The 26,397-nt window shown below is 37.2% G+C and overlaps 1 protein-coding gene across 22 annotated transcripts in view; it reads left to right on the forward strand.

Annotated features, from left to right (window-relative positions):
- LOC138179868 (TWiK family of potassium channels protein 7) overlaps positions 1 to 26,397 on the forward strand; it is a 322,181-nt gene that overhangs the window by 198,242 nt on the left and 97,542 nt on the right. For 17 of the 22 annotated variants that reach the window (XM_069113087.1, XM_069113090.1, XM_069113077.1 and 14 more), the window contains one exon: positions 4,066 to 4,192. The exons of the other annotated variants lie outside the window; for them this stretch is intronic. The gene's annotated coding sequence lies outside the window, so the exon portion shown is untranslated. The remainder of the gene's footprint in view (positions 1 to 4,065; positions 4,193 to 26,397) is intronic. 22 annotated transcript variants of the gene reach the window in all.

The following is a 26,397-nucleotide window of genomic DNA, read 5'->3' on the forward strand; positions in this document are numbered from 1 at the left end:
GTGAGAGGCTACCGCCGCTGGAAAAATTCGTAGAATCGTCGAATCGAATGACAATGGGCGAACGTGAACCGGTAGGAAAGTCGAACTGCGGCAAAGGTCTGGGGACCCGGAATTACAGTTTCGAAGGAGAGTAAAGCGAGTCGAATCCTCTTCTTCGCCACTCCCCCCATCTCCTTTACGTTAGTTTTGCAGGCTTGTCCCCAACGAGCGACGGCTTGTTTGTCGCAAGATGTCGACCGGATTTGTAAACCACCCTGTTCGAATCGACCGAATTATTCCTGGAACCGCGAGATAATTAAGGAAGTTTCACCGAGGACAATCCGTCTTGGCTGACTGCTTCTGTGGACTCGTCCCGTTGGAAAAGGGGTTGAGAAGACAGACTGGTTCGTAGCGATCTACGATCAACACTCTCTCTTTCGTCCCCCGCCCTCTGTTTCTCTTCCTCTCTCTCTCTCTCTCCTTCTTCCTCTGTCTTATCTTTCCCTTTCGCTCCTACTGTCTGGATGAACACCCCGTTCGATACGTCTTCTCGTTTGGCTAGCTTCGATCTACCAAGGGACAGGCGAGACGTGCTCGCGTCAAGAACTTCTTGAGATCTGCCTCGAACAATACTATACCTTAGTCCTTACTCGTGCACCTTGCAATTTCGCCTTGCAACTTTCTTGTATAGAAGAGGAAGGAGACCGACCGAGTCTGTGAAACGCAGAGTTCTAGTATTATGGTTTCACGGTAAAACATAGTGTGTCAAGCGTTTGATGAATTGTGATGGAAAATTGTGAGAAGTTCCCTTGGAAATTTAACTCTGTTTACAGGGAAATGAATGCGAATAAGTTGGACGTAGTTGGTGCGCTGTGTTCCGTTTGGATATCGCGAAACGGATATAGAAATAATTTTCAGTTTATTTTGGAATAATTGAAATAAATGATGATCCGCCAGCGATAAGTAGACCGTGGATTTTTACGAAAATTTATATTTCTTAGAATGTAGTTTATAAAATAGAATATCGGTGGAAAATTGTTCTACCAAGTGATATAGAAAGCATTACGCTTTGAATATTTTATACATTTTTTTTTCTTTTGTATTATGTGCATTTTGTGTAATTTTACACTTTAAAATTTCCTATATGTAGATGCATAAAAATTCACAGACTAGCCTAGGTAATATGCAATTTCCAATTATTCTTTGTGTTACTTTATTGTAGGTTACGTTATTTCCAGCACGATTGCCTTCGAATTTCTCCCGTTTCGCTCATCAAAGTTTCTCCGTTTTAAATGAACCCGTACAAAATTTACATTAAATACTAGGTTTCCCAACGGAGGAAAAAAGAGAGCTAAATGCGACTCCGTCCGCTATTCTTGGCGAAAATGCAAACCAAGAAGCGCCGTTTCTGTGCGTGGGTGTATAAAAAAACAGGGGGTTATGGAGGTCGTGGTGGCATCAAAGTATGACCGAAGTACCTCCATCCTCGGTCTCGTTTATGGTCGAGCGTCTCGGAACCACAGAGTGCATCGTATAAGTGGTGACGGAAAAGGGAAATTTCATTTTGTATGGCGTCGTTTTCTTTTCCCATCCCGCTGTCCCTTTTTCACCGAAATTATCTGCGAACCGCTCTACACGCAGCGCTCTTTGCTCGTTAAAGCGGAATATCGAGCTGCATGCAACCTCTGCCTCTCGTTGGTTTTACACACGCGCACATGTTCACCTATCTACACACACTTGAAATATCTTTGTACTGTTTGGCGACAAGATTTTAATATTATAGATGAGTAAAAAGCATAACGGTTTACGAAGTATCTGTATAATGTTATTAAATCTACGAATAAAAATAAGAAGAAGAGACGTTATACGCGTAGAAATGAGTTCGATGGAAGCAAAAGGGACGCATGGTGAAATATTAATTAATACTTTGAGTAACTATGACATGGATGTTATGGAGAAAACTATCTCTAACTATTTGTACGATCGACTATTGGAATCAAACATCGAGATTTAGAAATCATTTTACGAATGCAGAATGACTGCATTTTTTAGGGTTGTACAATTCCTGCGCGTTCAATAGTAATAAATGTACTGCAAATAACAAATTAAGTACTAAATTAGTGTACTAAAGTAAACTCTTCGAAAAATACTTTGGATATTAACACGATAACTTCCGCGGTGATCATCAATGATCTACGTTCTATTAAATTATCTCAAAAATGATTAAAATACGACAAATTAAATCGACCAAAATATTTTCAACGCTATGAGTGAGCTAGAGAACAGTTCCAGAGAGAATGCAATATTGTATTTTTCAAGAAATAAATGTTAAGGAGTAATATATTTCAATTTATTACAACTTCTATGGTGAAATACGTACATGTATGTATAAAATTGCGTGACAGTCAAGGCAACTTGCCGCGCGTGAGGTCATAATATCAGCGTCAAAGACTACGCATCGAAACAGAAAATGATGCTTCCGATAGAAATTTGCGTGAAAAACATGACGTTAACCTTAATTGATCACTTCGGAGCGTTAAAACTAACGTTTCAAACGAATAGACAGAGATATTGCATTTTACGCTTTATCACCCGTGCCTTTATCCCGTCAAGCTTCTTCCGCGTTTCATATTCCTTTCCTTGCCCACACCCATCATCCATTTTCCACGTTTATTTCTTTTTTCAAATATCGTAAAGGTTCATGCTTCACGACTCCTGTTGCCCGTTTCACGCCCTCTCACCTTACGTTCTCCTATTTTCCCCTGTTTTTTTTTCTTTTTTCTCCACTGCTTCAACGTTAGACGGTTTCATAGAGACGCGTCGCACACGCTAACGTTCACCAGTTGTTCGATGCATCGTATTTCTGTCGCTGACAATAATTTCCATAATGTCGCGACCGTTCTTCTCCAGGAAACGTTGCCACTTTGAATCCATGAATTCCTGTGGCAATTTTTCCGCCGAATTTACGGCGTAGTTAAGATAATTTCAACTACAAGCACAGTGAACGAAGCGGAATGTGTCTTTACACATTCACGTTAGCAATTACATATTTCACTGCCAAAATGTTTCAGTTTGAAATTCCTCGCTCGATTATGGTATGTACAAACGTAAACTGTCGATGAGAAAATTTGTATAATTCGACGATACGTAAAGCAGGCGTTTTTCAATGAAAACCAAATACGTTTTCAAAAGAAATACCGTGCAAGAGAGAATCTTGGCAATGAAATCAAATATTGGATTGCTTTTATGGTATTGAAACAAGACGATAAAAAAGGAAGCTACCACTCTTTGTCGTACCATTTACGAGTACCAAACTCTTTGGTTAACGATATTTTTCAATATTTTTTTTTATTAAATCCATATTAGCGATAAAACAGAAACGCAATCTTTCGCATCTTTCTAAACAGGCTTCTCTTATAATAGTATTAACCCTGCTGCGATCCTCGACTTCCTTATACCTTAATCTTACCATTGTATTAATCGAATAAAAGGCTTATAACTACTTAAGAAAATAATCGTAAACAAAATATAATAATCGTCACGCATACGAATAATGATTCTTTCTTGTTTTCCTCAAACTTGAGAAACTTTCTGGTACATGATAGAAAATTACGATTTGACTGAAAAAACGCAATAGGCTTAAAAAGAAACTCGTGGAAGATTTATCTGGAAACATAAAATTACGGTTCCCTATGTTATCGTACAAACACGACGTCTATTCTCATACGCATGTTCCGAAACAACGTAACCCTGTCGCGAGGGTGAATATATTTACCAGCGAGCTTCTTTTAATCCAAATTTATAGTCACGTCACTATCACGTTACTTCTCGTGTCACTAGCTCGATTTCAACCAATCATACCCATTACTATTACTGTCACGGTATTTCATCGCGAACCGTCTTATCCTCTGTTGCTGCGGTAACGCGAATCAGTCTTAAAGCTTCCTGTTTTCCTATCCGACCACGGAGCCTCTTCCTTTGTAACGGCAACGCGAGCGAATTATTGCCCGCGTTTTTATTGCACGAGCTATTGCGTGTATGAAGACCGAGTCGGAAGACAACAAATTTTCTTTCGTATCTTTCCAGACGGGCTAGCAGGAAATGGGAAGCGAAGCTTCTGAAAAATAACTCGAGGCATTGCGGTGCTCCGGGAATACCGTGACTCAACCATTCCATTGTCCGGAGAAGCCAGTAACAGCCGAAGGAGACGCAGGTATTTTTCAAGATTTTCCCAGTTCTGTTTTTCCCCTGTCTAGCCGCCGTTGTTCTTCTGCCAACGTTTTTCGTCGCCATCGTTCCACAGGTGCGGCCTTAAAAGTAGAGTCTTTCCGGTAACGTTAACCTCTTTCGTACGGCGCTCGTTTGCCGCGTAGCACCGTTTGATACTCGATGGAACGAACCGTGATACTTCCTTCAGCCGATCGAAATCCAATAATTATTTTTAAGTTGAGAAGTTTCGCAAAAGTTGATAGAACGAAACGTCCAGAACGACTAACCAGGAGGATATAAACAGTCGACTAAAGTGCACCGTAGTCTGCATAGCCGCGTTTACATTAGGCAACTACAGTTGAAACAACCAATCAAAGATAGACGAACCAGCTATCCCTGATCGAACGATAGGAAGCTGCGTCAACTTGGTTGACGTTGTGTTTACACGGACGAATTTAAACTATCTAACGTCGATCGACTCAGTTGCTCGATCAAAAGTTGCAGGACATAAACGAGGTTCCTGTAGGACGCGTTTGATGATCGCCGAATTTAGTCGACCGTCGATTATAATCGACGCTGGTACCAATCAGATTAAAACAGATCGGTATCATTCGAAATGCCGCTCGTTTCGAGCGAGTAGATCGAGGAACGCAATAAACCAGCCTCTCAGCGATCGGTATTTAGAAGAAAGTATCGGTGAGATCGATCAGCGAAATTTTATTAGACCGTTCTCGGTAGATTGATCACAGGTCATATGACCATTTATTGTCCGTCGAAACAAAGTGATTCGGTCAGGACGAAAGTAGAGCGAAGCGTGAATGACATGCTCTACAGAGTGGAATAAATTCGAACCTTTTGATCGCTGGCGCTTCTTTTATTCGTTCGATCGTTAAGGTGGTCGATTCGAAACGGATCGCTGGACACCCGCCCGATTTTCGTTTCTCCTTTTTTTTTTTTTTTTTTTCGTGTTCATATCGCGACCGCTTCTGAAATTTAATCGCAGAGACCATTCTCTCAGTAATAGCTTCCTTCGTTTTTCTCATCGTGAACGAGCCGATTCTTGAACAATTTTGTTCCTCGTACCGTTGAATATATAACCAACCATCCTGCGTAAAGAAAAGTCACGAATTCTATTTAGCGAATATTAATTTGCATCGAAAACTTTGTTACTAGATGTACGCTGAATATCTTTTATCTGGACACCCGTTATCGAAGCGTTTTATACCCGTACGTTTCTACATTTATAGGAAAAAGAGATGCAAGAATAAATGGAATATCCAAATTGGAGAATCGTGTAGAGTTGGAAACGATGGAACAGTATACAGGGAAAGAACAGTGCAGTCAAGGAAAATACATACCGCTCTCTATGAGATGATATTATTTCTTAAGATCTTACTTCAAATAACGCATTCCTTTGCCTAATCACCTTTTTACATCTCTATTGTACTTGCTAATCAAATTTGACCAAATATTTTAAAGAAATCCTACGTGGACTTCCATGAAATTCTCTCTAAAAATCGAACTAAACGGGAAATATCTGGAAACGCCAATGATTGGTAAGATAGTTACTATCGGAAATACGGCGTTCGGTTGAGTAGCCGGATGCAGAGATGGTAACACGTGCAGAACGTATCAACGCATATCTTGGACAGTTCTATTTGTATTCATAGCCGATATGTTTCTTTTCCTTCTATTCGCGTTCAATACACTCCGGTCAGGAAAATAGGACCGCGTGAAACTCAACCGACATTTCGAGGCATTGTAGCTGAACGGGCACGACGCAAACTGAATACCACTCTAATGCCTACTCGAAACCTTGATACTGGTATTTACATGGATCCTACGAAAGCTTGGAGTCGATTCGATAGACATTCATGGCCGTGGCAATCGAACGTGTAACTATTCACGGGGGCTACCAACGGTCCGGTATTATCTTGACTGTTCGCCCCTCTCCGCTCGTGCCAACGATCCGAATATTCGATAGCGAAGAGATAGACCTCTTATGTTACTTTCTTTTTTGCCTATTCCATAGGTTTTCCATTGCGAAATTTTAACTTCGAATTATACGTTTCCATTTACCGTTCGAATCGATCCAACTTTTTAACGAGGAGTTTCAACTTCTTCAAAAGTTGATAGCGATAAATATTATTAAATATTATTAGTGAAATTAATAAGGAGATTAATTTTAAGGATAGGACCATTTGTTTTGCGAGTTTAGTCAACGCGTAAATCACGAGTACTTAATCGGCGGATTGCGATTTTTTATGCAAATTAATGTTTAATATTTATGAATATAAGAAAAGAAATACAACTTTATTGATTTGTCCGTTAGAAAATTGTAAGCAATACATGGGCGTAATTTTATGCGCGTAAATGCGTAAAAAGCAACGATCCATTCATTAGCTATGCTAAACTTGATCTTTTCATTGGCGAAAGCTACAGCGTTCTATATATTAGACGTTATCATAATTATTCGCGGCTGAGACTCCATAAACTGCTTTGGTTCGCAGGTTTTAGTTAACATTCCCTAGAGTGCAGGCGCTGTCAGAACTCGGCTAATTTAGCGAAATTAGACGTTGCCCGTTTTCAAACGGCACGGTACGAATGAGAATGGAAACGGAAACGTATGCATCGACTGAACCAACGGCCCCGTCGAACTTTTATCATAATTTTCTATTCGTGGTTCGTCAACGACCGCTCGGCTAGGTATCGTGACTCGAAGAACGGCTGGTGAAAAAAAAAAAGATAGTATTTTATGTGGTGCACGCGCGCCCGGAAACTGGATTCTCGCTGCAGGCTCTTTTTTATTCGTGCATCCGTGCTAACTTTTTACGAGGCTCACGAAGAATGGCTTCCGCCGCGATAAAATTCACGCGTCTAACTGTCCGTCTTTGTTTCCCGTCGTAGTCGTACGCCTGTTTTCTATGTACAGTTTCATACGCACACGTTATGACATTCGAATCTTTCTTCTCGTTTTGTAAGAATCGTTCGTTAATCTAATATTAGGTCGTCCGAAAAGTTTCTTTCGTTTCGTAAGGCGATAATAGATGAGCAACAATTTCTGTTTTATATTATTTTATTGAATTAGGTATGATCCATTTCGTTCTAATTCTACTATTATGTTCGTGCATAATTCAATAAACTAGTATAAAACAAAAAACATTGTGCGTCTATTATTTCTTTATAAAACGAAAGAAACATTTCGGACAACCTCGCTCTTGAGAATAAGCCCGCGTTCTTTTGATAAATTCCGATTACTACTGCAAGAGTTGTTCTTTATCGATTCTTTATCAATTTCATATTTTTATTAACATAACTAAAGAAATACAAACTTATACGGGATGGTTGGTAACTGGTGGTACAAGCGGAAAGGGGGTGATTCTACGCGAAAAAAGAAGTAGAAAATATAGAATAAAAATTTTTCGTTTGAGGCTTTGTTTTCGAAAAAATCGACTTTGAATTTTCGCTCGGTACGCGTGCACTTTATCACGTCTCGTTATAACGGATCTCACTGTAGATCGTTGTCTCGATGGAAAAATTAAAAAAAAAAAAGAAAAGAAATTAAAAAAAAAATTTTATTCTATATTTTCGACTTCTTTTTTCGCGTAGAATCACCCCCTTTCCGCTTGTAGCACCAGTTACCAACCACCCTGTATAAAGATTTATTTCGTATACCTCATTCTGAATATAATTTATATTTTTGCATATTACGTGCATTTTCTAGATTTTTGCACTTTAAAGCTTCCCATAGATACATAAAAATCCACGATCTACTGACAAGAAACAGGAACCACGTATGATTCGTCGATTGAAAAAATCTATGAAACACAATTTAGTCAAAAATATTCTTAATTGTATGTGAGGATTTTCTTCTATATTCCAGTTTCGTATATCGCACAATGCCATAATTTACTAATATTTATATTAGTACAATCCTAACAGTTCTCTGCACATCGCTAGGAGTATACCTCAATTTTCTACGCAGATTCGCAATAGAGTTCCTCCGAAAGTAAACGAGATACTTTAAACTGCGAACAAGCAACGTTTTGTATACAACAGTAAAAATATTCGTATGTGTATAAAATACGCTGTGAGGGGCAATATATTTCAAGAACACGCGAAGTACTACGATACGAGAAGTGCATAAAGTATAGTTCTGAATTCACACCTGGGTATCTTGGTTTTGTTCAAAATATACACGTACTTTTCGCGCACATAAGAGAAAAACAAAGTGACGCATATATATGATAAATGGTAGAACACAAAAGCAAAATAGTAGCCGGAAAAATTTTAACAGTTTTAGTTTAGTTTTCGCATGAACTCTCTATTACTTTTCCTATTTCTTGCTTTTTCTAACGCGATAAACGTGCATTCGCTTCGATTTGGAGAGATTTCGAGTCGATGTCGCTTCTAAATGTCATCCTTCGGTCGTATTCTGTATTTTCGTATCTGTGGTTCCGCGTGCGTTTTCTCACAAAAAAAAAAGAAGAAAAACGGTAATAAAAATAGAATCAAGTTTTCCTTCACCGCACAAATTTGAATAGATTAGACTCGTTCAGGACAGGAAAGTGGCTCAAAAGATTATACTGGGGCATTAGTGCCAGGATTTACTGGCAGCCGCCATTTGCAGAGGGGAGGCTGTGTAACAACCATAATAAAATGACCAACTGACCACCGTAAGAGGGTCGTCTGGCAGGATTTCCGGATACATTTTCGGTTAATCTAGAAAATGGTTTCGTGGCACTTGAGCAGCGTTACGAACGTTTCAGTTTTCATCGTATTTTCGTTAGATCTGCTTCGTACTCGTTAAGGATATGTATGCCAGTTGCATTTAAACATATTCGATATTCGATCGGAAAGAAATTCTTCTCAAAATGATATTGTGCAGGTAGAATCAATTTTTAAAAAATAGACTCTTTGACCCTTTCATGCTCGATGTTGCTGTACGTTATACGCAACTTTGAGTCGTACTTTGAGTCGTGTAATCTTACGATACAATTGTTTTAACTATATTCAGTTGAGTGAAGTGCTAGAAGCGGAAAATGGTACTTTTGCGGAATTGAATTTTACGCGTCCAATTGCACCAACCGCGATAAGCTTGAGCGCTTTATTTATTTTTACACACTAACTTACTATCTAAACTATATTTCCTTTGCGCTTAGAACTGTCTCGTTAGGATTGTATTATCGATTCTTTTGTGTTACAAATATCCATACAATAATCTTTTCAGCGTAAACAGAATTCATAATGAAGCTTAATTCGTGCTAACGTTTCAATAGCGAAATTGCTTATACGTATACAACTTGAATCTTCGGTGTAATACATTGGGTAGGACCACCGTGTTCCTTTAACATATGCAAGAAAACGTGGACAAAACTTGGTGAATGAATTATGTTAATTACATGACTTGTCTAAGCTAAATTACATATTCCAAGTTGCCGTAAATTCGTTAATTAAAGGCGGACCGTAAGCACAAACACGTAATATGCAACGTGTACCCGTTCTTGGAACTGCAGCAGTAAATCTTAAGTTAGATAAGTGAAACTCCTATGTACCTTTAACGCTAATAAGACGACTCCTTAACTGAACAATAACATTTACAGTAGATGTTAGGAATTCATACGTGCTTGCTGTTGCTTCCAAGTTGCGAGTATGAAAACGTCTTGGCAAAGTTGATAAAAGAAACGAGGTTGTCGCTAAAATCTAAAGTATTTGAATTTATTTATTATTCTAAAATCGTATATAATTTATTTCAAATATATTTGAAATATATATAATTTATTTAAAATTATACAAAGTTATAATAGACAACATTTAATCGATCTTCAAGTAGGCTGATATTTATTATTACGGTTTATTAAATATATCGGAAATGTCAGTCAACACTAGAGCGGTCAAAATTGTTAAGGTTGATTGATAGAATGAGTGGCTGAATTTGTAATAGAAAAATATATTGAAATAAGTACAGGTATAGTGTATGCTAATCCAGATCCTCGCTCTTACAGTGTTACAATACAATAGAAGAAGCTATGATAGGGAGCACGTTCATATGTTTATAGCAAAGGACGTTAGCAAAAACTTAATCTTGTAGTTCTAGCTGAAGGCTACAAGAAACAGCAATAGAAATCTACTTATAGCTCTTTTTTTTCTAGACCTTGTAACTCAAAACATAGTTTATATTCAAGAACACAATAATATGGACTTCTCCTTATTTCGAATCTTTTTGTTTCACTAAACTCTATTCTCTTCGTAATAGAGGTCTCTAGGTCATGGATATACAAAAGAAAATGTGTAGAGTTTTTTTGAGGTAATTATTTTTACAAAAATGACTAATTTGTGAATTTTTATAATAATTTTATAAATACAAAACGGCGCATTTTTGAGATTCTGAATGATTCTTTTGATTCTTTACTTGGAATTACGTATTTTTTATATATCTTCCATCGTAATTTCTTTCGTACAAGTCTTGTATCTTAATCTTAATTAAGTCTTAAACTCTTTCCAATTTAATTCATTTCCATAAGATTGTAAATCTCCGCAGCACGTAGAAACTTCCAGAACCTATTTGCACCATCTATTTGCAATAATTTCTGCTTCGATATCGTGTGTGTACGCCGTATCAAAAAATTTCTAAATACATACATTATCAACAAAACCGGACACCCGTTACGCTGATGCTGTTTAACAATACAAAATATTTATTTCGATATAAATATCGCCTGATACCAGTGACCATAAGTATTCCGGATACTTTCGCGATTCGTCGTAAATATGCAACATAAGCCATAGAGGGCTGTTGACCACCCATGAATTTTCCGACGATATTCGCTTAGTTTTCCTTGTGCGTTTTCGACAAACTTTCCTAGACACCGTGTATCCCCGTGACACCGATATATGTATAAAGCGGAGCGGCTTTCCACGGCCATAAATTTCGCGAGAAATTTCGAAATCTTTGACAAAGTTTCTAGCGGCGTGTCGCTCGAGTTCCGCCTGTGAAATAAAAAGAGGTCAGATAATGCATAAGGTTTTCCAGGGTGGAGAAACGGGTGGTGTCCTTTCTCATTATTCTTGGTTCGGCCCGTGGGAAAATATTTGAATACTCTCGGCTTATCGTCGACTTTCACCTTCCGTAATATTACCTACCAATGAAGTTGGGGAGAGAGAGAGAGAGAGAGAAAGAGAGAGAGAGAGAGAGAAGGAAGGGAGGAACGGCAGAAGACGGACAACCAGATAGATTTACGACGACCGATTTGTCGGGGGAAAAGTTGTTCGTCTCTTGGCACGGACCACGCTCACCCCAGCCACCTCTAATGGACGCATTTTGAAATAACGAGCAAACAAAAACGAGAATGCATTTGCTTTTATGACTACCATCTGTCGCACCGACGACGATTTTTATTGAAAATTTCACGCTTTGAGGAGGAGGCGAACGGTAGTTGCAGTTTAATAAAAGCTACCCAATATTCAGCTTTCCCTATACTAGCAACATAAGGTGATGAATTCGACGCGAATGCCAGAGGGAACAGTTATTTCATTATAACCGAGATATTGTATTGAATTCCATTATTGTTTCCAGACTTGATATTTGTTTCTTACGTTTATTCGTGAATTTTGTATGCATTGGTAATCTACCATTGGTAAAATAGCGTTAAAGTTCCGTACATGTATATAGGTATACATGAAAGTCTACGCTCATCTATAGAATTTAGTGTGTTTGACTTAGCGAAGAGATTGAAAGTGCACTTTGTCAGAAAATTATTTATCCTTATCACGAAAATCTTCAGAAATTACGAGATCATTAATTTCTTTGACTCTAAAGAGGTAGCAGGATATTATTGACGCTGTATAATATTAATCCTACTATTTTTATGATTTCCTATAAATGCCAAGTGTATTGTAATCTTCGCAACATTGCAGCTTTTTACTCCTTTTTTCTTAATGACGAAAGTGAATAAATTGTGTTACATCTGAAAAATCTGTGGCTTAATGTGCCAAAAATATTCGTAAAGCTAAGCTTCGTCTTTACCATGTTTTATATTTAAGCGATGTATGCAGATTTTTGCGACTGATTTGCAAATACGATTACCAAGATATACTAAAAGCTAATAAAGTTAGAATATAAAAGTTCACGGGGAAAAGACTGAAAAACACCCAGTAAACTCGTGTCGTTCCTCGATTAATTACCTGCAGATAAGTATGCCGTGATTTATAGAACAAAGAGTAAGCAGATATTCCAACTTCTTTCTCTTCCTAACCACGATATAAAATTATAAATCTCGCATCCGACGTTTTATGGAAGAAAAACTGTAGATTGCCGCTAATTACCCAGAACGGTGTTCCGCTGATAAAATTTGAAATTTCTTATCTGAATCTGACGTCTGGCAGTGTGGCCAACGTAATACACGAGTAAACGGGGGTTAGGTTAACCAGGAAATTGCCTCTCACCCTGCAGACAGGTGTTTCCTGTCAGTCAGTAACGTCTCTGATGATTTCTAATCGCATCGGCGACATTTCCGATTAAGTTCACAGACTGTCGCTTTCTGATATCGATTTTATAGTCAATATTATATCGCGTGACCATTCGGTGACGTAAGTTACATAATTGATCGTTCACACTCGATAACTTGTACTATCTACGGACTTGTACTATCATTGCAACACCCTTCTACGGTCCATTAAAGAATCTTGTTTTCTCGAAGACCGTTGGTACAGAATTTTCAATCTTTAAACATCCACTTAATCTTGATTAACTCGAACATCGCTAATTTAGAATTTGAGAGTTTCCAAAAATTCGCTTATCTCGATTAAAATACGAACAGTTAATTTGCAAGGTCATTTTTGAAATCTCACGTATCATTTTATTAATTGTTAAATAGATATTCTTATAGTTATGCGATTAACTAGTTTTCCTGTTCGTCGGCGTGATTCCACGTACCTGGAATATAGTGGTGCGTCATGGGATTGTTTGCTTCTTTATGAAGTAGCTAGGTGGTTATGAAGTAGTTCGATGATTTATTAAGCACCATCCTAAGAATGTGTTACGAACTCTCCGAACTTTAAGCATATGGTAATTTTGCAATGCTAGATCAGATTGGAATATCACACAAGAGTGCATCCCACGTATGTTTTATATACACAGAAGCATACTGGTTTCTTAGTGAGCTATTTGAATATTAAAGAGTAGATAGTGGAAGCCAGAGCGGAGAATATATTTGTAGAAGCAAAGAGAACTACTTTGGGGAATGTGTTTTTTGATATGTATACTTCTGTGGTTGCGAGATTGGAAGGTTCGTTATACTTTTGGTCACTGTAATTGCTAAAAGTATTGCCGTGCCACGGTATACTTTACCAGGTATGTAAATATGAAACCGGAATTTTTGTATAGAAAATACACGTTTATTGTATGAAAATGATTAAAAATATTTTATTCGAAGTATTGCCCATCGCTAGCTATACATTTTTCCCACCTGTCTGGCAATTGGTGGATGCCACGCCAAAAAAACTGTCGCTCTTTTGAGGCAAACCAGTCATCGGGCCATTTTCGTACATTTTCGTAAGAAGTGAAGTGCTGGTCAGAAAGTGCGTGTCCCATCGATGCAAATAAATAGTAATCGGACGGAGCCAAGTCTGGTGAGTAAGCCGCGTGCGAAAGTATTTCCCAACTGAACGCTTCGATCGTTTCCTTGACCGGTTTTGCTGTATGTCATGGTGCATTATCACGAAGCAAAATTACTTTGTGTTGCCTTTTTTGATATTCTGGTCGTTTTTCACGCAAAGCTTGATTCAAATCGATCATTTGTTGTCGGTAGCGCTTGGTATTAACGGTTTCGCCAGGTTTTAACAGCTCGGTGGTCTTTTTCGGTGGTCTACCACGTTCTTCGTTCCTCCCGTCAAAATTGCCACTTCTGAATTTTTTAAACCACTCAAAGCACTGTGATTTACCAAGAGCATGCTCACCGTAAGCTTCGACAAGCATTCGATGCGATTCTGCAGCAGTTTTTCAAATGGTAACAAAAAATCAATGCTGTCCGCAAATCGTAGTTTCCAGGCACAAAATTTGACATGTTCAACGCTATTACAAACTATGCTGTTGTGTGAAACTTGTATTGTTCCGAGTCGAAAATGTTTGTGAGATGTCAACAAAGACTTTTGGCATCAATGACGCAGTTTAGTGATAACTACATTATCAGCTAGGGCCATCTATAGGCAAATTTCGGTTTCATACTTATAACCCTGATAAGTCGTAGAAGACTGATAAATCCAACTTCTTTTTTCCATAGTTTATAGATGAAGTACAAAAACTTTTACATAATGTGGTATATCGATAGAATTAAAATTTTTAGTTAACGACTTCTTTTGGTCGGCCATGTGGTTAGTTTCTGAAGTTTATACTTTACAATGGCGAATGGCACTCTTTCCTTTAAGTACATAGATATATTTATTCTTCAGGATATGTTAGAGTCGAATATCGCTGTGATCCGTTCTTAATTAAAAATAATTGGAGAATTCGGAAACGCGATACAATTTCGATATGATGGTTGATTAAGCCATGAAAGGTAACAAGGAAGAAACTTCGATAAATTACGTCGAGTCGAGCTGAAACAGATCGTGGAACGTAGATTTCTAATTCCAACAATGAAAATGCAAGCAGAACGTAATTACGATTTACTATCGCTGCTAACAGACCCCGTAAATAAATTCCAAGACGAAAGTTTCCGAGATGAAATTAGCATCTACTAGACAGAATTAATTTAACCGGCAGTCCGTTAGATATTCTCGCTAGTCGTCGGGAAAAGATGGTTTCGAATTATGTATTCCGACTGACTCGTACATGCAGCAAACATCTTGCAAATGCGACAATTATTATTGCATAAAGCGCAAAATCTATTTTATTTTCATGCTGCTTTGACATTACAAATGTCGCGAAATCGAGCAATGACATTATAAGCTATAGTTAAATTTGCCTACTAAAATTTAAAATACTACAAAATTTAAAATATTTTTACGCATAAGATAGCTACAATATTTCGGTACATAAAATAGGTACAATATTTGAAATAGACGAATTTAAAAAGTGTACTTAATCGACGTGGCAATATACGTCTGTTACTGCGGCGTCTATACACAGTGTACACAGCGAAACGTCGTTTAATCGACTCTAATCAAGCGTAATCGAGTGAACATCGGTCCACACCGAACTGAACGTTCCCACAGGGTAAAATATTTTGAGAATAAGATTAACGAGAAGCAAACATGAGGTGTAATTAGAACGTTTTAACGACCAAAAACGCCCGAATCTACATTACGTTTAGTACATGGCAACCTGATTGCTAGAATTTTCGAGGAGAAATTTGCGCGCAGTAATTTTTTATAGGGGAAGAATTCTCGCGCGGAATGTATGCTACGTTACACGATAAGTACTACCGTTCTTCGTATATACTTGCGTGGCACGTTTTTATAGAAAGTGTAATCACGCGAAACTCGAGGCAGGTTTAATTAAGACTAATTTAGTGTTCTTAAATTTTTAATGACGCGTTTACGAAAATTGCGCACATTTCCAAGTTAAAATTACTCGAAGATCTCTAGCTTCGTATTTTACGCAGGCGAAAGTTCATCGTTATCGTGTAATAACTTGGCATTATTTTAAGCCACTAATTATTGAAATCGAATAACGATGTTTTAATATCGGCAATGTTTCTGTATAGTTTCTATTATGAATTCTGAATAAAATTATGAAAGTTTTGATACGATAGTTAATTTCAAAAATTGGACAGTGGGATTTTAATATCGGTAATGTTTCTGTACACTGTTCATTATAGGATCTCCGTAAAACTATGAGAGGCTTCGTACGATAATTATTAATTTCAAAAATTGCACAATGAAATTTTAATATCGGTAATGTTTTCCTTTACCGTACATTATAGAATCGCAGTGAAATGAATTATGAAAATCTTGATACGATAACTCGAGCATTATATCGTATTGAAGATCAGCCATATTAATAACTGCTATTATCGAGTTTGGTCCGATAGATAAGCCAAGGATAAGAGAACAGCTCCGATGGTGACTCTTCGGGCTAAACCAGATCACCATACCTCAAGTAGTTCCGGTAAGTCACTCACAGCCATTGCCCTTTGTGAGCCTAAGTAGCCATAACTCAAACTACAGGCTATATCACTTGGTAATATCCTGGTAATAAATTAAATCAGCGAAGATAATCCAGATGGACTCGGTTCAGAACCTATAGAGTTAGCTAGCGGTCGATATCGTAATGAAGAGTTTAACGTTTAGATGCAATGTCCCTTAACTTCTCGTATTCAAGTGTTATTCGTAATTAATGAATTACCATAAATCAAATTTACTACATCGCCAATATTGTAACATAGGAAAAGAAAGCAATTTTTTAAGTATATAAATTTATTATATAGGCTCAGCTATGTTCTTCGCTTCATCATGAATCTACACTCTGAAATAAGTATAAAATGTCCTATGAACGTATGTAATCTGATTATGAGTTTTCGAACTATTGATGATTATCGAAAATATATGTTCATGGATTCGTTATGTATTAATTTATTGAAACAAATAAAAATATTCGACGAGTTTTGTTCTTCTGAAAGATTAAAACTTCAGAGATTGCAGTCTTCCAGTAAAATTTGTCTCGTCTTCTTGAAATATGTATTCGGAGCAACTGTAAATTCGAAGGATCCAGGTCAATTGAGTTTCTTGGTAATTAAAGCTTCGTCTGATCTTTCGTGATTTCAAGCTTACATACGTTCTTGGCTCTATCATGTTGCAAGCGATAGAACGCGATGCTCCCTTACGTACACTTAAGCGCAAGCATACCTGTAAAATGATACAGATTCAGCTGTTCGCTATACAACTACGTAGACTGATATATGCGTACACAAAGGCGAAGATCTATGTACTACACATATACTCACCTAACAATGGGTACATAATAGATACGCGGTCGTCTATGAACGCATAAATCTTACGTGTATATTTGCCGAGGCAATACCACCGCTATAAACAGAGTTGTAGGCCACGACCCTTTCAGTTCGTTGTAGTATAAATTATACTCAATTTTATTATACCCGGATTCCGTATTTAGCATATAATATATATATGTTATATATTTGTTATTATATATGATATATAATTTATTATATATGTCATTATCTTGTTACATTCTTAATTATTTGATTTGTACTTTAATTCTTCTTTAATAGTTCTTTAATTGGAACTAGAATTTAGAGAATCTGTTATAACGGAGGTAATCTAATTTGTTGTATGTAAAAAGTTAAAAAATTACAGTATGTGTAATTTTAAATCTAAAAACTGTGAACTTTTAAAATTACGAGAGTATAAAGATGCGAAAGAATATAGGAAATCTAGAATTCCATAGAGAAACTCGAACAACACGAAGCACGAATGTAACAAAATTACTTACACTTCTTAAAAATTTTACGTCATACGAGACACAAGACATTTGGGAACTTCAAAGAATTTTATCCCTTGTTTTCAAGAAATCATATCTTTCAGACTGAGATCTTGCTTACTTCCATTTCTTAAACATCGACACAATTTGTAAACAACTGTTACAAAAATTCACCTCTGCGCAACTGTTTTTACGAAAATAGTGCAATGTACGTACATTTTTAATATCTTTGATCGGAAATTTCTAGATTAAAGGGTTACAATATAGAAATTTAGAAGAACGTATATATCTGTTCTATCTTTCAGTAAAAATTGTCGTTCGTTCTAAGTGTTGTTTCTGCTCATGAATTTTACATCATTCTACCATTGAAAGCGATGCTATAAGACCATGAAAGCATTAAAATTCGAAACTTGCGATTTATTGCCACGTCTACTTATTTCGCCAGATTTAGCTGTCACTGACTTCCATCTGTTCCACAGTTGAAAAATCCTCTGCTAGAAGGAAATTCTCGTCAGATAAGGAAGTTAGGGAAATCGTTGGTGAATATTTTGTACCTTTTCGCGAACTGAAGCGATGAGGTATTTATATTAAATTCTTGTAATATTGTAACAAAGTCAAATTATTTAGCTGACGTACCAAGCAATTTTCATAACGTGCTATAATATTCTATAATATTTTACTATGCTATAACATTTTATATTTAAGGAATGCATACACACTTTTACGATCGACTATAACTTCCTATTCCATTCCTGTCTATTCAAAGTAAATTCTTGTAATAATAAAGTCAAGTTAATCAGCTAATATACCAAGCAATTTGCATAACGTAATAGGAAATTGCTTATGGCCTAATCGACTTCCTCTACATTAACTCGTAGGAAATAATGGCGTGATGCACGTGGAAAATGAATATCGCGCGCGTTAAATTGTTGCCGTTCCCGTGACCTACAAGAACGTCGGATACACGTCAGCTTCGTGTCTGTAGCATGAAACGCGCAAGTGATTTCTCACATCAGCGTATTTTTTCCGCGAGATACGATGTCCTCGTTCGTCTCTCGCAATTCACGCGTATAATCACGCACGCTGAGGAAAAGGAGGAATATTCAAAACATCGTTGCATCGATCGCGACCGATATTACGTTGTTCTCTCTGGCATGGCTTAGCGGAATCAGGCTGCAAACCGGTTACCGTGAACGCGGAAAGGAATTATTCAGAAAGACAAAGGAAAGGGGAAAGCGCGCGACGATTCAAGACGAAAGTTCGGGAAATGAGAGGAACCCTTTGAGAAAAAGAACGAGGGACATGTGAAATATAAAGAGCGCACCGGTTATTGTCCCGATTCTCTCGTTCGAAGGCTTAGCGTTTCAATGCTTTTATCGTCGTAGGCATGAAGAACTGCGGCGAACCGCGAGATTTTAACGATGATATTGTAGTTGTTGCTCTTTATATTTGCTTAGTACAGGCTAAGCGTTCATCGTTGTCCACGATTCGTCCTACTTATTCGATCTAATCCCCTTTAAAAAATAGGAAGTTGAGTGTTGCTTGCTTCGTCAATTCGCGATGGAACTAACGCGTTATCGTAAACATTTTGTCCTTGATTGAAAGAAATGATGCGATTGTTCTTCGTACAACGACAGAATCGTGGCAGACATATTTTTTGAAATAATTTCATCGATGTAAAATTAATCGTAAAGAAGAATGACAATTTGAAATTGTGATATTTGTTTGAGTAAATATATATATATATATATCAAGCTATCTCAAAAGTTTCTTTCGTTTTTGTAAGGAAATAGTAGACGCATAATATTTTTTGTTTTATATCATTTTATTGAATTACGTATGATCCATTTTGTCCGATATAAATCGGAGTCAATTTTTTCGCGTATTGAAAGTTCAGTAAAAGCCCTTCTACACAAATTTCGAGCACTTTAAAGAGAAATATTCAACCCGTGAAATTTTCCTAAAATATTCCACGGCGCAAGTACTTTTGCGTTTCTGGGCACAGGAAAAATTTTCATCCGGAGAAACTTCCGATTGAAATTAAAGCGAATGTTCCGTAAGAAGCCATTAAATGCCTGCAATTCCCGAGGGAATTTTTTCACGGTTTCGCATGCAGAGATTTTTCAACACCGTTCTCGAGATTTTCCTGTATCGCTGGAAACAGCCTCTAAGGAAACCGGAGGCCGATCTTCTGTGTTACGAACTTACGTTAACCCTGGCTGGCTGGGTACCGTACACCGTAGATAACTACCGTAGTAGTATCTCGCAAGTAGTTCCAATAAAAACTTTCCTCGGAAGCCTCCCTTCATCCATCGTATATAGATCTTGTACCATTTCGCATGAAAAGAATTCTACCTTTCACTATTTCCGATTCGCGCCGCGCGATTCTGCACGAACTTTTTAATTCGTCTCCACGCGAAAAACCAACCTCACTCCTCTTATACTCTGCATCTCGTATTTCCTCTTTGACGTCGTTTCCGGTTTACTAAAATGCCGACGCTTCACTGCATTCCGATTCCCGACTCTTTGACCCTTCTTGGATAAAATTGTTACCGAACAAGTAATTGCTGTTCGCCTACGATATTTTATTTTTGCAATATATGTGCATACATAGGGTGTTCAGTAATTGGCGATGATACAATCGAGCGCAGAGTGATTCTTGATAAAAAAAATAAGTTGCAAATTTAAGACCAAGTTGTCCGCGTGCATTTTGCATGTGGGGATTCGTTTTTTAGGAAAAGTATCTTGAAAAAGATGCCACACTGTGTACTAATTTCGACTTAACGAACTTCTTTTTCTGATCGTTTTGTATCTATAAACTCGTACTAAATTATTATGCAGTCCTTATAGTGCATTTTTCTTTATTCTTCGAAAACAAAAACACCGGTGGTTTTTACTTCTCCGATTTTGAAAACTTTGTTCCATAGTTCCGACTTTTTTTCACGAAAAATCACCAGTTGCTGAATAGATTGTGCCGCCAGTTATACGACACCCTATAGGTATACTATTCCGATTAGGAGATGATCCATTTGAAAACTCGCATCGACGCGACGGTACGAATTATTTTTCTGAAAAGTTTCCTAATATTCGAAAGTCGAACGAAATCTAGAAAATATATTTCGCGTATTCACAGACGTTGGGTTGTTTCGGGAAACTTGGGCGTCGCATTTTGCTGCTGCTGTTAAAATCAAACGCTATTCAAATGTAATGAATCGAGAAGCCAGCGCAAGTCCGATAAACATTTGCGCTCTTAATTAGTTTCCAACATTTTCTCAGAATTCACTTTGAAGCAAATGTTTAATCGAGCGTTTAATGAAATTCGTATCAAGTGAAGATGCCCGTTTTCTGGGCAATGACTGGAAATTGATGGCCGTCTCTCGTGTCCATAAGGGGGACACGTCAGTAAGGAGAAAAAATATTTTTCGTGTACATAGCGTTAGAACCAAAGAACTTTTGACATGGAAATATTACCGGGCTGGACGAGAAAAATGAGAATGGTGTACAGGATGCGCCATTAAAATCGCATTTATTTATTGGAGCCACCGATGCGACGTGACGTCGGTCTCTTTCTTCTCCTACTCATTTTCAGGCGAACGCTACCGCGATATCGTATTGTTACTGGCGTGTCTATATATTCAGATACGATCATTATTGTATTGTTATCGTTCGTTTATTTTGGATTCTATACAAATTTCGTTTGGATCTGTAGGAATGTAGTTGGAAAAATTTATCGTAACAAGGAAAGAATTCAACGTTCCGTTGGTATCGCGCAAAGAGGAAAATATCGTAGGTTTTCAGAAATAAAATCTCTTTCGGCATAATTATTTCCAGATATAAATTAACATATAAATTATTCAAATATATATTAATATTGTAATATCTTTGTAATCCACTGATTATAAATGGAATATTTAGTTCATCGATCGGTTGTTAATCGCAACGATTTCAATCGTCCTTCGCGTTTCAGCCTACTTTCTTAAAATTCTTAAAACAAGATTTAATTTTCTTAATTTGAAGACGAGTTTCTCTGTCTACCAGTTCCTTCCGCGTTTTATTAAAACCAAGGCCGAGATTAGCGCTCATCAGCCTTCGACATCCATCGCTGCAGATGCATTAAGGCTTTCAATTAAGAAGTTTTAATGACCAATTAAATATGACAATGCTGATGTCGGTTCAGATATCGTTATCTTAAGATTCATTCGCAAATGATATATAACATCAAGCTGCGGTGAAACATATTCGTTTTAATACTTTTTTCTTTAATGCTTTTCAAGTTCGATTCTTATTGTCAGTATATTTTCGAACGAAAGAGAATGTTTTTGAAAACCTTCTCCGTAGTAGAATTTTTAAAGAACCAAGCAATATATTTGACGTTAAATGAGTATGTATTAAACAATGAATATCATTTTTCATGAATGTCATTTAAAAACAAGGTTCATCCCTTAATTACTCACTCAATTATATGAACAGGCCAAGAGAAGTGCTTTATATAGAACAAATGGATTGAAACCCTGTTTGTTGAACCAAGAATAACAATATGATATGCTGAATATTTTAATTGCCAATATCTGGAACTCACGCAAATGAGGACAGCAATATTACGCTAATGAATATTGGGGAATAAAATCGTTGACCTTAATTACTCGAGGAGTAATCAACAATAAAACAGAGAGGGAACGTTTCCATTGGAATTGCTCTTGTATCAACGTTCGCCATTGTGAAATTGCTTTTATTCAGTGCGACCTATGCATAGATCACCTAATTATTATCATGAATTTCGTTTAATCATTTCGAATAATTGTCATAAATCAAAGCATGATATTTTGGATCATTATATTCTGTATAAATACAAAAATCTGACAAATAATAATTCTTCCTTATCGTGACTGATAGAAATAATTCTTTCACTGATGATCTTGCACGAATACAAAATCACGGTCGTTCCCTCGTAGTTCTAAACAAATTGTCGTATCTTGTACGAGACCAACAAGTGTCCGCGTATTTATGACCTCATGTACGAGTTCAGTATAGTCGATACAAAGAATACCATAATTTTACAAAACAGAATAATCGTATTTGACAAGAGCAACGAATAAATATATCTAACACGTATCGCGAAATAAGCGACTGTCAGAGAAACACTGATGAAAAATATCCAATACAAAGAGATAACGATACGCGCATGTATAATACCCAAATAAATTACTTGGCGACTTTAAACTTTCTTTTGTCCACTTAGTTGCGAGTATATCGAGTATCGTAGGAAGCGCAAAAAAAGATTATATTTATCGACGTGAAGTTACTGAAGAAAATTGTCTAGAAGGTAAAGCACCGTTTCAAGGCGCTATACACACGCAATATTCTCCATGTAAATCGCAACAGGATTTCCCTTATCGTACGATACAATGGGAGTATAGTATCGAGGATGTTATCCAGGTTCTTTCGCGAGAAAAAGCATCGCGAGGTCAGCATCCCTGGAAAGAGAATATTCATCTTGCCGAGTTCCTTTTGCATCTCCATTTGCTCGCGCGTCTGCAGATGGATTTTCATCTGCTCGTCTGTGATACTCCGCCAAGAATATACCTGTAGGTACAAAGGATCCCGTGTGCATCGTTTGACCAATTACAGCGAAACGGAAACAGAACTTCCCACCGGTAATGTAATTCCTCGTCGCTTGGCGTTTGAGTTCCCTTGCAAGCCGCCGAGTAATTATCGCGGTGGAAACCTGTTAGGTTTTCGTTGTTGCGACCAGTCGTAACTTTCGCGCGGCTATTGACGTCGGTTTAATTAATAATCTAGTAATGGGAAATCGATTTCTTCCCACCGCGTTATCTGACGTAGTAAAACGTTCAACGTAATAGAACGTAATTAACCCATTAGCGTACAATTCCTTTTTCCACTTGAACAGTAAAAAAACGCGCAATTTTCCTTCCAGCGGAATTATTTCTTCGATATATAATAATTAGACCTCGTATATTTATGCAAGTTCGCGTTCTTACGAATATAATTGAAAACTTGGATATAAAAGACTGTTTATCTATTATATAATATAATATCAAATTATTATAAAGGGTGCTATAGTCTGGATACTTCATATATCGTTGTATGTTATGCCAATTCTGTGTTAGGTTAATTCTGTGTGAGCATAAGCGTTAAGGGGTGTTTTATTAATGTAATAATAAAGTGATATTAATTCTGTTCGATTTCTTATAGCGATATTTCTAATCTGTTAATAGGTTGTAAACCTTCGGCCGAGTCTGTGTATTTTTAATATGAATTCTCATTTTCGAGTCGATCAAAGTGAAATACTCTTCGGAAATTTAGAAAAGTCGAAACGTATAGTGATTGTTGTAGGATAGTGAATGAAACGATGTCGAGGAGGAAATGCGAAAATTCGATATACCGGTTTTGATTTTCGATCCATCGTGCCAAGGGACGTAAAGTTTAGTTGAAACTCTGTCTTGTTGCTAAATTCTATTTAGCTTGGTGAACTATGCATGGGCATAGACAGGAATGTTATACCCTTGTTTCGAAAAGGACACGTTGAAAGCGGTCACGTAACAACTGGGAAAATTGATTTTAGACACTTGGTCGATCAAAATTATTTCACAGGCATTTTGACTTTCAATTAGCTCGTGCAACAACTGCAGATATCTTCCAACTAATCTGCATCTATAGTGGCTGGAAAAAGTATTTATACACCGTTACATTTATTATATCATCTACATACTAATTACTTAGCTTCAAGTATATTACATTTCGCATTATTTAATGGTACTTTCGTACGACTACAAAAATTCTACGCTATATGAAAATTAAATGTAGAAGCAGGTAAAAAAAAACGTTTCGTTGAGAAACGAATGTGTGCGCAGGTACTTTCTGTGCTCACTGTACCTTACTTTTATCCTCGATATCTTTAATCGAATGAAAATGTCGACCAATGGAACGTTCCACTGGGAAATATGAAGTTTCCTAAACAACATTTGCAGATTTGGGCACAAAAAATTAAACACTTCGGAATTTCCTGAAGGAAATATCTGGAAAATTAAAGTAAAGTGTTATGGACAGAGTATGGAAATATCGAGACAATGATCAAATAGAAAATTACAATGAAATTGTATAGACAATGTTTCCCACATTGGCCATTGAAATTCGCATTTGAACTGTATCCAACGTTTCGACAAGGTTGGTTCGTGGAGAATTAGCTCCCGAAATGGCACCTAAGAATCAGTTTTCTCGATTTCAAACGCGATATAAAGGGATTAATTTCGACTACGTGGCGAATTCAATTACTCCGTACAGAGAATCGCAACCATTTATGGATACGGCCGAGTCTTGAATTTCACGTCCCTTTTCATCGTCTAAATTTTTCTCGCTATATCGTACGTTAGCTCGATCCTTTTTTCGTCTCGAAAGTATCAGAGCATCTCTTCACCGGATGCTATCATTTGCACGACCAACGATAACATTCACGCAATCGTTGCCTTCGCAACAGTTTCTTTTCCAAAACGTTGAACATTCGTCCAATTTGTACGGTACAACGTGAGATCCGCTTAAAGCTATGGTTGTGACCATTGCCGTAGACGTTTCTTTTTTTCCCCTTTATACAGATACATGCTTACTCGTGTTACTTTCTTTCCTAAGGCTGGTAGGTAGTTCGAAACTCCGACGGTGTGTGGTACTATGCGAGTTGACGGGCCTGGGCGAAGGGCCGAAAATGCAGCAAGCAATTCGAAAGCGGATTAAATAACGAAATCCAAGCGGATTTCCGACGAACTCTCGCAGCGAGAAACGCTCATTCCTGAATCATGCGGACGTTCGTTTCGATCCCGCTTTTCCTGATGTTCCGCTGTTTTCATTAGAAACGAATTGTTTAAACGTCTTTCTAAAACTTATTCGCGGGAAATCTCAGGGAAATCGCGCGAGATGATTGGACATTGCTTTTAAAAAAGAACGACGATATAGCTTGGACACTGCTTTTAAAACAGAACTATAAAATATCTCGAACATTGCTTTAAAAAAAAAAAAGAACCATAAAATATCCTAGACACCGCTTTTAAAAAAGCGATAAAATATCTCCTTTCGAAACTAAAGACTTTCCAGAAAAGTTAAAGCTTTCGATGCTTTTTTATTCGGTTATACCAAAGAAATGGTATTATTGAATCTTCCAGCAGCGAACAACGTCGAAATCTCGTCTACTTACCGTTAATAATTATATCTACATATTCTGTCGATTTCGGCTTTTGTTTTTGATATTAAGAGTTTCCTTATCGGATATACATTTGGCGCGTGCTTTTGCACGGAAAAATATGAAAATTGCCGGCGGTTGACGGATTAAGAAGTCTTCCTTGAAGTAGAATGCGCGGACTCGTATCAAACCGAGGGATTTAAATTCAAAACCTTTATCATATACTGAAAACCGTGGGAAGACATGGAAAGTTGTAACTGTATCTAGAATTTGTATGAAATATCTGTATTTGAAATTTTCTTAACTCTAAAGCATTCTCTGTGAGGTAGGAATAATGGCGTAATTGAAATGGCTTTTCTGGAAACGTGCCAGTCGCAGAAATCTGAGAAATTCTTTCGCTGGCACTGCGAGTTCGGTGTACAATAAACACGGATCTGCAAAACAACCAACGCTGGTTTCAAAACTAAATGGACGAAGTTGCGTTAAGTAATTAGTAATCACATTTAGCGAGCTAATACCGAACTTACCGTGACTTATCGCTATCGGCAATGTTCTATCGTTTATTCGGAAAATAACGTTC

Source organism: Bombus flavifrons, chromosome 5, assembly GCF_040668555.2.
Source record: "Bombus flavifrons isolate JBK064 chromosome 5, iyBomFlav1_principal, whole genome shotgun sequence".
NCBI lineage: Eukaryota > Metazoa > Arthropoda > Insecta > Hymenoptera > Apidae > Bombus > Bombus flavifrons.